The following is a 12,869-nucleotide window of genomic DNA, read 5'->3' as shown; positions in this document are numbered from 1 at the left end:
TTGGGAGGGAGGGAGTTTTAAAAACACATGTGTTTTAGAATCCATCGTGTGCTCCAAGTGATGGATGACCATAATTACAAAGTTATATTTATTTAACGAACAGTTTTTGTCAGAAGTTGAAAAATTCTCATCATGAAAAATAGAATTCTGGGTATAAAGCAATTGCTCGGTGAATTGAATGGATACTATTAGTTTCCTTAGAGAGGCATTGAGTTCAAGAGCAGAAACTTTGGAGTTCTGGGTTGATTCCCACCTCTGTGATTTTAAAGGTACGGTTTTGTTTTGGTTTGCTTTTTTTGATGAGGAAGACTGGCCCTGAGCTAACATCCATTGCCAATCTTCCTTTTTTTTCTCGTCCCCAAAGCTCCAGTGCATAGTTGTATATCCTAGTTGTAGGTCATTCTAGTTCTTCTATGTGGGATGTTGCCACAGCATGGCTTGATGAGCCATGTGTAGGTCCACACCCTGGATCCCAACTGGCAGACCCCAGGCTGCCGAATCGGAACATGCAAATTTAACCACTTGGCCACGGGTCGGCCCCTGATTTTAAGTTTTCTGTACACCTGCAACTTACTTAATTGCCCTGAGCTTCAGTTTTCTCTTCTGAAAATGGGGAAAATAGTGAGATAAGTATGTAAAGTCCTCATCCCAGAACCTGGCACATAGTGAGAACTCAGTAAATGCCATTATTACTCTTCATCTGCTTCTTGGGGATGATTTGGAGGGTGATCAGCTGATGAATTTTAAAGTAAAATTCAGGAGTGCCAGGAGTACTGGTGAGTGCTGGTCACGGAGGAAGAGAAATCTCATTTTTTCCAAGCATTTAGAGCAGGGTTTCTCCATAGCCGCCCTGCTGGTACTTGGAGCTGGATAATTCTCTCTTGTGGGGAGTCGTCTTGTGTACTGTAGGGTGTTCAGCAACATCCCTGCATCTACCTACTGGATGCCCATAGCATCTCTCTCCAGTCCCCCCACTGTTGTGACAACCAAAAATGTCTCCAGACATTGCCAAATGTTTCCTGGAGGGCAAAATCGCCCCCATTTGAGAACCACAGATTTAGAGAGAAAAGTCTTGCACTAGCTCTGCTTCAGTCACTTTTATTAAGTGATGGAAAGAGTGTGCACATAAAGCAGTGGAAATGAGTCCTGGAAAGTGCAGCTACAGAAGTTGCTTGAACCTTGGTTTCCTTCACGCAACTGGAAAAGTCAGTCGCTTAGACAGGAAGGTGATAAATCCCTCAGCCTTCCTCTCGTTTGGACAGAATCCTGGAGGCATCCTGTCCCAGGGACAGGACAGCGGTCATTCTGGAACTCCTGCCAGGTCTTTTGTGTGGCCTGAGGGTGAAGGAACCTCGGGGCCTCCTGAACTCTTTTTCATGCTTTGCCTTTGGCCATTGTTTGGCAATAGAAGGAAAATTAAAACATATCCCCATTGGTGGGCAGAGAGTTGTGCAGTCTTCATTACATTTAGAGAAATGTTTCTCTTCCCCCGTATGAATTTAGACTTCACGCTCTCTCTGAACCACTGTTTGTCTTTGGGAGATGTGTGTTGGTAAGAAGAGGAGGCCTGTTCAAATCCCGCGCTGGCGGGGACATCTCCGGAGCCCCATGTGGAATTGCAAAGCCTACCCCAGATTCTTCTGCGCGAGCCGACTCTTCCACCCACACCTGTTCCCAGGTCCTCCGTGGCTTTTATTCTAGTGTAATTTTAACATGTAATTTTACCTTTTAGGTTCCCCCGCATTGTAAAGCCATTTAATTAGCTCTACCCTCTGGTAAATCTGCTCCATCTACACAGCCTGGTGGTTATGTGGTATCAGGAATTAGGCAGAAAGGGAAGTGTGGCTGGTTCCACATTCACACTTTGAGCCCAAGGTAGTCACATTGTATCAAGAGGGACTGTAGACCCCAAGTTCTAGGAGGTGAGGTTCCGTAGAGAAGTGTGTGATTTGTCACAGCAGTGATGGGACAGGTGAAAGGACCTGGGACGGGGAGAAGCAACACCCAGGAGGGCAACATGAGAGGGATGAAAGCTACCCCTCGCCTTCCCAGTATACTCAGTACACCCACTGGGCAGCAGGACGGGGAGGATATATAGAAGGTAGACGTGGGAGTTAAGCTTATGCCAACTTTATGTTTCTTTACAACTAGAGTTCGAAAAAAAGTTAATTTGGAAGATAAGCAAACATTTAAAATCTACATAAATGAGTGATTGTGACCCAAACACTCCATAAAGCCCAGGAGAAGGATTTATTTCAACATTCCCGCCCTCTGGCCAGAAAAATTCTTCCTGAGTTTTGTTTCTGAGTCTGTCAATCTTAGTTTTTACAATATCATTTCTTTTTTGTCATCCCTCCAAAAGGTTTACATCTAGAATTTGAGGAAGCTCTGGGTTACATAATTTGGCTGCATTTGCCTTCAAAACATGTCTATCTGATCAAATTCACCTGGTAAACATTTTACTTTTATATATATATCAAAGAAACAGAAGTAATTTGATTTGGTTTGATTTGTTAATTTCTTTTTTTTATTCATTTAAACACTTCGGTATCTATGTAGCTCAGTCATTCCCCTCCTTGCCCTGACTTTCAACTAACGTAGTTTCTCCTGCTCCCTATTTCTAAACATTTTCACTGCCTTCCTTCAGGACAACACACAAAACTTCCTTTCCAGCAATCTCTCGTTGGTGGTGCTGAGAGAGAAACACAGACTTTGGGGGTGGGGGGGGGGGGCGGCAAAACATTTGTTTTAACATTTTCCTCTTTTCCCTTTCTGATCATGGTTATAGTTCTGACTCTATTTTATTTGTCTGCTGAGGCTTATTAGGACCGAGTTATAGGAGCTCATCCTCTAGATAGGCATCCCAAGAGTATCACTCCAGATCTCCTACGAGGATGTGGATTTCCTCTGGGAAGAGGCGTGGATCTAGGTCATTTGCAAACCCAGAAGCTGCTGTCATTTTATTAGCAGACTGATCTCTTATGATATGTACATTTACTCAGATTCGACGATCTGGATGGCAGCACAGTGTGCTTTGACGCAGCCTTGCCCTGGACGGACAGTGTAAGTGTCCTCTGCTGCAACGCCGGGGAAGCAACTAGTGGAAAGAGTGCAGTTCAGATTTGTGACGCAGTGGAGAGGTTTGGGTGGTAGAAAGACCTCAAATCATGACTTTGCCATTAATTGTGTGGCCTTGGATAGGTTACCTAACCCCTGGGAACCCCAGTTTCCTCATCTGTAAAAACGGAATAAGGGTACATACCTTGCGAACTCGTAAGAATTTGAGAAAATAAATATGTGAGCGTGTGTGCAAAGAATCAGCATGGAGTTACACAAAATGTGAGAAATTTGACTCTATATGCAAGGTTCTACTCGTAGGGTCCTTGGTCTGTAATGTGTGTAGACGTATTGACTAATTTTAGATTTTGTTAAATCAAGTATGCGTGTTGAAAAATTTAAGGTGTATCAGTGAGAAATTGCACTCAGCTAATAATAAAAATCTTGACTGAGTGACTTGAACAAGATCAAATCTGATCTCTGTTTCACATGAATGAAATCTGGAGGTGGGCAGTTCAGGGCAGACTTGGCCACTCTGTGGTCATTAGGGCTCAGGATCTTCTTTCCGCCCTACTGTCCTTAGGCTGTGGCTTCCATCCTTAAAGTTGCCTCCTGGGGCATGATGGTTTCTGGAGTTCCAGCTATCACACCCATATTCCAAGCAGGATAAAGGAGGGAAGGACAAATGAACACAAGCGAACTGTCATTACTCTTCTCATAAACCTTCCCAGAAGTCCCAACCAACTCCTAACATGATGTTTCCCTTCTATCTGTGAGAGAAATTTGGAAGTGTAGTTTTTCAGCAAGTTGTATTTCCCAGAGTTTTCTTGCTATGGAAAAATAGGAGAATGGCTATTGCAGAGGCATCTAGCAGGCTCTGCCACAAGGATAACCATTATATGTTAGAAACAGAATGAGAAATTTCCAAATAAGTAGAAAGAAAGGAAAATTGGGAACAAGGAAAAGTCCATCAATCCAATAGATAGCAGGAAAGGGATAAAAACAAGCCAAGAAAAATCATTATAAAGAAAATGCACAAAATAAGATGGAGTACATAATTCCAGCGTGAGTGTGCTCATCATCAATGCGAATGGATTTTTAACCCACAGATGAGAAATAGTCAGAAAAAATCAAAGAAAACTCACCTGTACGCCGTTGACAAGAAACACACCTAAGGTGTAACCAAGGATGCATGAGAGCAAAGGAGCATGAAAATATAAAAAGGCAAATATGTGTTAAATGATCATTTTTTTAAAAGGTAAAATCATGACACTTATATAAATAGAAAATGAAACACCAAAGATTTTATTTAACTCTTTAATTAATGAGGGAACCAGTAAGATGCTATAAAGGAGAATGCGAAGTTTTTTATACCCTTTTTATAGCTGAATCAGGAATGAATGCACAAATAGATACAAAATTGGTTCATATCCACAGAGTGATAATCAATTGCATTTTACTGGACACAATTTTTATTTCTAAGGGCAAGAATTATTTGCATTACTATCAGGTTTCTATAAAACAGCTCAAAGACAATGAAAATCACAAACTCTATAGTCAGAAAACTCTGAAGGGTGTGCTCTCAAACGGCTTCATTTTCCATTGAAGACACCAAATAACCTTTTGGTCTTTCATGTCAAAGTTTTTCACAATTGTCCCTGCTCTCCCCTCTCCTTTTGTGATCATAACAACCTCAAAGAAAACATTATTCTTAAGTTTGATTTGCAAAATCCAGGTCCATACTGTAACTTGATCAACTACAAAATTAATTTCTGTCTACAAGTCTTCATAAGGAATCCCAGAATGATCTCGTAAAAGATTTGCTCTCCTGTGGCTAGGAAACTTTTGCCATCAAATTTTACCTATGGTATCTATAAATTTGGGTGAGTTTCTTTGTTCTTTTTTTTTTTTTTTTTGGTAAAGATTGGCACTGGAGCTAACAACTGTTGCCAATCTTTTTTTTTTATTCTTTTCCTCAAAGCCCCCCAGTACATAGTTGTATATTCTAGTTGTGAGTGCCTCTGGTTGTGCTATGTGGGACACCGCCTCAGTGTGGCCTGATGAGTGGTGCCATGTCCACGCCCAGGATCCGAACTGATGAAACCCTGGGCCACCAAAGTGGAGCACGTGAACTTAACCACTCAGCCATGGGGCCCGCCCCTTCTTTCTTCTTAAAGTCCTCAAAATTTCTGAAGGTTCCTGCTTTGCCAGGAAGTAACCTCCCTCACTTCCTGTAAGGCTGGGATCCTATAAGCCTGACACCAGCCAGTTTTCCTAGGAGGGCTTAGTAAGCATGGGCTCCTTAAGTACAGTCAACCTTAGCTCTCTCAAAGTGGCTGGTCATATCTGATGAATTAAGCACCGTTCTCAAATATGGCACTTCAGACCAGGCCCTGGCTGTACAATCGATTCATCCAATTGTATCCTGGTAAGGAGGAGAGCAGATTCTTATGAAACCTTTGCAAATAACTATATTGCCATGAAAAGCAAGGAGACTCAGTAAGAGTTTCTGAATTCTGTGTGGTGGGTGAGGATCAAATATAATTTTAAAATATTTTATTTCAGTTTACAAAAGCAGAGCCTAAATTTTATAGGTTACAGATATAACTTAAGAAGAAAGAAAAAGGTTTATTTATACAATCAGAATATAGAACACTGAAACAAAATCAACAACAGTCTAAAGAAACCACCACAGTGAAATTCCCCTTGTCAGTTCATTCAGATTGTGTAATCAATTCTAATTATGTGGGTCTTGGGTTAGCAGTCTTCTTGAGTAAAGACAGTCCTGGAGATCTTGACTCAGTCCACCCATATGGTCTGAAAGTTATCTAAGAGATGCCAGCTCAGAAGCCGGTACTCTAGAGGCTAAGTTTTGAAGTGTGGATGGTTTGAAGTAACTGGTACAGTCCTTTTCTGTACCGAGAAAAGGCCCTGAGACCATCCTTCTTGGTTGAGACAAAACCTGGCTGTGGCTTACAGCAGAGCCTACAGGAAAGCATCAGAGTAAAACAAAAACTATCTGTAGATGGCAGAGACTTAGGACGGCTATGGTTACTTCATAACTGGTAACCCTCGAACGTGAAAGGTCTGATGAGGGTGCCTAATAACAACGAAACCAACAAGTAAATGTGGTTGTTCCTATAGCATGCCAAAGAAAGGTAATAAAGCCACTCCATAAAAGGGATAAATAGAGCCAGCCCTGATGGTCTAGTGGTTAAAGTTCGGCACTCTCACTGCTTTGGAGGCCTGGGTTTGTTTCCCGGGCAGGGAAGCACACCACCCGTCTGTCCGTAGCTACGCTATGGTGGCAGCTTCCATAGAAGAACTAGAAGGACTTACAACTAGGATATACAGCCATGCAGTGGGGCTTTGGGGAGAAAAAGAAGAAGAAGAAGATTGGCAACAGATGTTAGCTCAGGGCAAATCTTTCTCTGCAAAACAAAAAAGGAATAAATAGAAAAACTGTCCCTAAGAATAATGATTACGCTTATAGTCAAAGAAATAGGATTCATAAAGATAGAGAAACATAATTTTTATAGAGAAAGAAAATCTTGAGATATAACATAATGATCATGAAACATAATATACCAAGAATATACTAAGATTATCAAGTAAAGAGATTCAGGAGTAGGGCCTAGACAGCTGTGTTTTTATAAAACTCCATAGGTGAGTCTAATGTGCATCCCAATTTGAAAACCACTGACCTAGAAGATACTAGATTCAAATCAAAGAAATAAGACTATGGCCAGGCCAGAGTAACCAGTTAAATAATAACTGAAATTATGGTTGAGAACACTATACTGCTGCTGTCTAACGTCATCAGGCAAAGGGTTGCAGGATTCTGATAAATACAGGAAAGCACAACACAGCTATTTCACGAGAATTTTGATCAGTATTTTCCTTGAGGGTAAAAATACAGATCATGGACAGGACATTGACAAGTTTCCAGAGACCTCTGACAAAGCATCCCATTCCTGAAATATTTATATTTACAATATTTTATCCATATAAATTTAACCCAGGGAAAGCTGAGCTCCTCTTCTGATTTGACAGGCATTCTCAGGAGACTCCTACAATAGTACCACACCAACAAACCTAGCACCTCTCTTTTTATAAGGTGAAAGAACAAGTCTTTATGATTTCCAGGGGCCCTCTAAGGAATCTCAAGATAGTTTTAGGCGTAAAAGATATCTTGATTTTCTGTACACTGAAAAGTGGTTAAAATAGTACATTTAATGTTACATATGTTTTACCGCAATAAAAAGATGTAAAAATTTGGGGCCAGCCCTGTGGCCGAGTGGTTAAGTTTGTGCGCTCCACTTCGGCAGCCCAGGGTTCGCTGGTTCGGATCCTGGGCACGGACATGACACCGCTTGTCAGGCCACACTGAGGCGGCGTCCCACATGCCACAACTAGAAAGACCCACAACTGAAATATATGACTATGTACTGGGGGGATTTGAGGAGAAAAACCAGAAAAAAATAAAAAAGGAAGATTGGCAACAGTTGTTAGCTCAGGTGCCAATTTTTAAAAAAAAATTAAAAATTAAAAAAATTATGATTAAAGAATGCCCCCCCCCAAATCCTGATTTTATTTTACTTTTTCAGAAATTTAAGATCTAATTTTGGGGAGGTTGAAAATAAAAAGCTTGTCTGAAGATATTTGGATACTTAAGATAGGACCATGGATGCCTCAGAAACGATAATTAATTACCTATGTAATTAGAGTCATAATAAAGCATTTAAAATGAACAGAGATGGTAACAGGATTAAAAAGAACCTTGGCTCTTTCACAATCAAATAACCTTTGTTCTTTTTCTTCCTTAAATAATCAAGGATATAGTAAAGTCAACATAAAGCACAGGAAATTATTGTGGTAAGACCCAAGATCTTTGCTATCCAGGCAGATTACACAGCAAGTAACCTTTTACATTGTAGGCCAAGGCATTACTCAGTAAACCAAGGCAACAAGCCTACCAAAATTGGGCAAACTTTCCTAAGATTTTAACACAGCACAGAGCTCCTTTTCAGACTCAAGTATTATGAACTAAGGCAAATAAAATTCACTTTCCAAGTTTTGTCCTCCGTTAAGCTTTTTCCTATTCTGAAACAAACTGCCATTTTCCTTTAGAACAGATCTTAGGGGGTTTGCAAGGTCAAAACTAATTTTATAATAATACTAAGATTTTACTTATGTTAGCATGCAATGCATTCATCATTGCTATTGTCAAATGAATCAATACATATTGTAAAAATTTCTCAGTTTCTTTACTTTTAATACAGTAAATATTGGTAGTTATAATTCACATAGACAAAAGCTCTTTCAGGCCCTCAATAAATCAAAAGAGTGTAAAAGGGGTCCAGAAACTAACAAACAAAAAAAGTCCAAGAACTACTGCCTTGAGAGAAATTTACTCTTTTCCCCTGGAAAACAAAAGCACAAATACAGTTGTATTTCTTTGTCACTATGGCACCTAATGTAGGCTCAATAACTCATATTAATTAAACTTTTAACCACAATAATTAACTTGATTTATAACGACCCAAAGATATATCTTCGCTGTAGCATATAAAAATAAGAAGCAAAAGTATATAAAACTAAATTATGGTCAGTAATCAACGTTTTGGTATTCCACCTTACTTGGTTGCACAGACTAGAAAGCCAACTCAAACCAGCTCGGGCCAAAAGGAACTGCACGGGGGCAGGTGGCTGAGAAGTTCGGGAGTTGAGTAACTTCGGCGTTGGCGACTCAGGTGCTCCAATCAAGTCTTTGGGCGTCTGTCTCTCTCCATCTCCTGGTTCTGTTTTCTTCTGAGCTGGCCCTGTTCTTCAGCAGTCTATCTTCTCATGCTGGAAGGACAACCCCAGCAGCTCTAAGCTCACATGATCCTCAGTGGCTCAGAGCTCAGAGAATGAGATTCATATCGTCTCTTTTTCTCTAAGTATCTGATCGTTCTCCCTAAAAAGTCCTTAAGGAGCTCTACGTGGAGCAGAAACCCATCCTTGGACCCTCCACTCCAAAAGTCTAGGATACTTCAAATGCTCGGCCTGGACCGCCCGCTCACTCCTGTGTTTGAGGAGGTGGGGCTCCTTCTTCGCCAGACCTACCACATCATTTAGAACAGCGAGCAGGTGTTCTTTGCACCAAGCGTGATGCTAACCGTTTTCACGAAAAGGCAGCCTTGTTTAGCGGAAAGAACACCAGAGTGGCATTCAAAAGACCTCAGTTTTACACTATATGATTTCACTCACATGTGGAAGATAAACACACGGACAAAGAGAACAGTTCAGTGGTTACCAAGGGGAAGGGGGTTGGGGAGTGGGCACAAAGGTGAACGGGAGCACTTACAGGGTGACGGACAAATAATAATGTACAACTGAAATTTCACAATGCTGTCAACTATTATGACCTCAATAATAATCAAAAAAAGACCTCAGTTGTAGTTCCGGCTCTGCTCCCTCCTAACGGCGTGATCCGGGGCAGCTTATTTCACTTCCCTGGACACCAGTGTTTCATCTATAAAAGGAATCGTTTGGATTAGATGGTTCCAGATCTAAATGTCTATAACTGTTTTATTAATTCAGAAAGAATCAAGGTTTATTCTTCTGTTTGGGGGCTCAAAACAAGATGGAGAAGTAGGTTCTAGTAGTCTTAGTAAATGCTCTTATGTTCATCAATAACAGAAACTCATTCAAGCTGGCTTAGGTAAAAGCAAAATAGTTGGGAGAACTTTATATCAAGATCCAAAGTGTCTCACAGGACCCAAGGACAGGAGTGGACCTCATGAGAGCCGAGAACCAGGAATTGGAAAACTACCAGAAACTATTATTTCTTCCCTCTCTCTCACTCTCTCTCCCTCCCTCCCTTTCTTTTCCAATCTCTCACTCTGTCTCTCTCTCTCTGGCCAGATCATTTTTTCCCACTATCCTTTACTTTGCACATCAGTTCCCTTCTTCTCTTTAAATGTCTACTTTCTCTGCTTCTCCTGGCATGTGGAAGAGAATAATTTGCCATGATGGCAGCTTCCACTCATCAGTTTCCATAACCCGTATTCAAGATAAAAGGCAGAGTCAATCATCTCTGAATCCCAACTCCAATCTGATTACCTCATCTCAAGTCAGGTGTCCATTCACGGCCGGCAAAGCAGGGTCATCAATCACAAAGATGACTGCCTCATGGAGATGAAGATTTCCTCAAGGAAAGGGGGGTATTGAACTGGGAAGACACCTCAAAAGGTCTCTATTTCAACAAGGTAATTATTCTGTACAGACAAGTGCAAGGTACTGATCTTGAGAAAGAGGAACTTGGCAAGAAATAACTGTTGGCAAGGATGGAGAAAAGGGAACCCTTGTGCACTGTTGGTGGGAATGTAAATTGGTGCAGCCTCTATGGAAAACAGCATGGAGCTTCCTTAAAAATTTTTAAATAGAACTACCATATATCACCCAGCAATTCCACTTCTGGGTATTTATCCAAAGGAAATGAAAACACTAACTTGAAAAGATGTATGCACCCCCATGTTCATTGCAGCATTATTTGCAATAGCCAAGACATGGAAGCAGCCTAAAAGTTCATCGATGGATGAATGGATAAGAAAATGTATATATGTATATATACACACACACACACAATGGAATGTCATTCAGCCACAGAAAAGAGTGAAATCTTGCAGTTTGCGACAACATGGATGGACCTTGAGGGTATTATACTAAGTGAAATAAGTCAGAGAAAGACAGATTAAACATGATCTCACTTATATGTGGAATCTAAAAAAACCTAAAACTGAACATATAGATACACAGAACAGATTGGTGGTTGCCAGAGTCGAGGGGTAGGTGAAATTGGTAAAGGTGTCAAAAGTACAGACTTCTAGTTATAAAATAAATAAGTCCTGGGGATGTAATGTACAGCACAGTAACTGTAGTTAATAATATTGTATTGCATATTTGAAAGTTGCTAAGAGAATAGATCTTTAAAGTTCTCAACACAAGAAAAAAAATTTGTAACTATGTGTAGTGATGGATGTTAACTAGATTTATTGTGGTGATCATTTTGCAATATATACAAAACTTGAATAATTACGCTGTACACCTGAAACTAATATAATGTTATATGTCAATTATACCTCAAGGGAAAAAAGAAGAAAAAACAACTTTACAACTATAAAGCTTTTAGGCAAGACAAACATGATAAAAAAAAAACTTCTTGAAAAGGCGTGGATTTGCAGAGTCTAGCAAGCTGAACATGACTCATAATAACTAAAAAACAGTGGGGAAAAAACACAGTAGGAAGTGTAGCCACAAGTATAATACATAAATAGTTTTAGGGTCTTGTCTGATTTATATACATTTGGCAGTGAGGATACTGATATATCAATATACGGATCTGGTGGTATTTCTTTTCTGAAATAAATTAGAATAACCAGATGGGTCAGTTTCCAACAGCAGCTCCCAGGCTAATGTGCTCTGATTCCAGCTCTTAGAAGACAGGCCAGCCGATGGAATGCCCAGGAGGAATCGCAAGGCGTTCCACATGGACACTCTCTTCTCTGGTCATAGCTCTTACACTTCTGTATGTATATAAATATACATATAATGTATATATAGAAATAAATCTGGACATTTCATAGAAATGGAATCCTGTAATATATGGTCTTTTGTGTCTGGCTTCTTCACTTAGCACAAGGTTTTAGTCCATGTTGTAGCATGTATCAATACTTCATTACTTGTTATGGCTCAATAATATTCCATCGTACAGATAATACCACATTTTGTCTATCCATTCATCAGTTGATGGATATTTGGGTTGTTTTCGTGTTTCGGCCATTGTGAACAGTGCTGCTGTGAATATTTGTGTTACAGCTCTTGTTTGAACACCTGTTTTCAATCCTTTTGAACACCTGGGTAGGAGTGAAACTGCTGGGCCATATGGTAATTTTACGTTTAATTTACTAAGGAACTGCCAAACCATTTTCCACAGCGGCTGCACCATTTTACATTCTTACCAGCAACATTCAAGGGTTCCAATTTCTCCATATCCTTGCCAACACTTATTTTCCGTTATTTTGACTATAACTATCCTAGCGAGTCTGAAGAGGTAATCGCGTTGTGGTTTTGCTTTGTATTTCCCTAATAAGTAAGTTCTCAGGTTTCTGATTGCACAGAAAAGATTGTTTACTCTCAGAGGCATGGATTGTATCTTAAGGGCTTAATATTCTTAGGGCTGAGAATACAGTAGGTGATTAATCATGACCTGTTGACAGGTCTTTCATTCGACAAGCATTTACGAAGAATATCTGAGCTTTGTGAATCAGCTCAGCACCAATCAAAAAGAGTTATATTTCGCTTCAGGAGGTTAGAAGATCAGAGCACACAGATACATCCCGGAGACTCTGTGACAACAGGCTCCTAAGCTGGCAAATTCACACTTCAACACGAAGCAGCAATGAAAACTCTAGAAACTCTCTCATCCATTGCACCAAATAGTGGCTGAAGGTCAATTACAGTGAAAACCGGTATCGGCTGCTGTTTTCATCTCCCTCTTCATTTTGAACAAAACATGTCTTGGCGGAACCTCTGAAGGCAGATGGATGCCCACTTCCCAGAGGTGTTTGGTGGATTAATGTGAGCCAAACACTCCTTGAAAGGTCAGGTGCTCTTATTAATGAGACCTTTAATTTGGAGCATTTACTACATGTAAGATACTGTCCCAGGCAATTTATTAATAGCTGAGAATGTAGTGCACAGCTTTCAGACATTATCTCAATCTTAATAATAGCTCTTTCCCCCGCTGCAGCACTGGTTCTATCTGG

The sequence above is a fragment of the Equus asinus genome, chromosome 1, assembly GCF_041296235.1.
Source record: "Equus asinus isolate D_3611 breed Donkey chromosome 1, EquAss-T2T_v2, whole genome shotgun sequence".
Lineage (NCBI taxonomy): Eukaryota > Metazoa > Chordata > Mammalia > Perissodactyla > Equidae > Equus > Equus asinus.
This window is presented reverse-complemented; position numbering follows the sequence as displayed.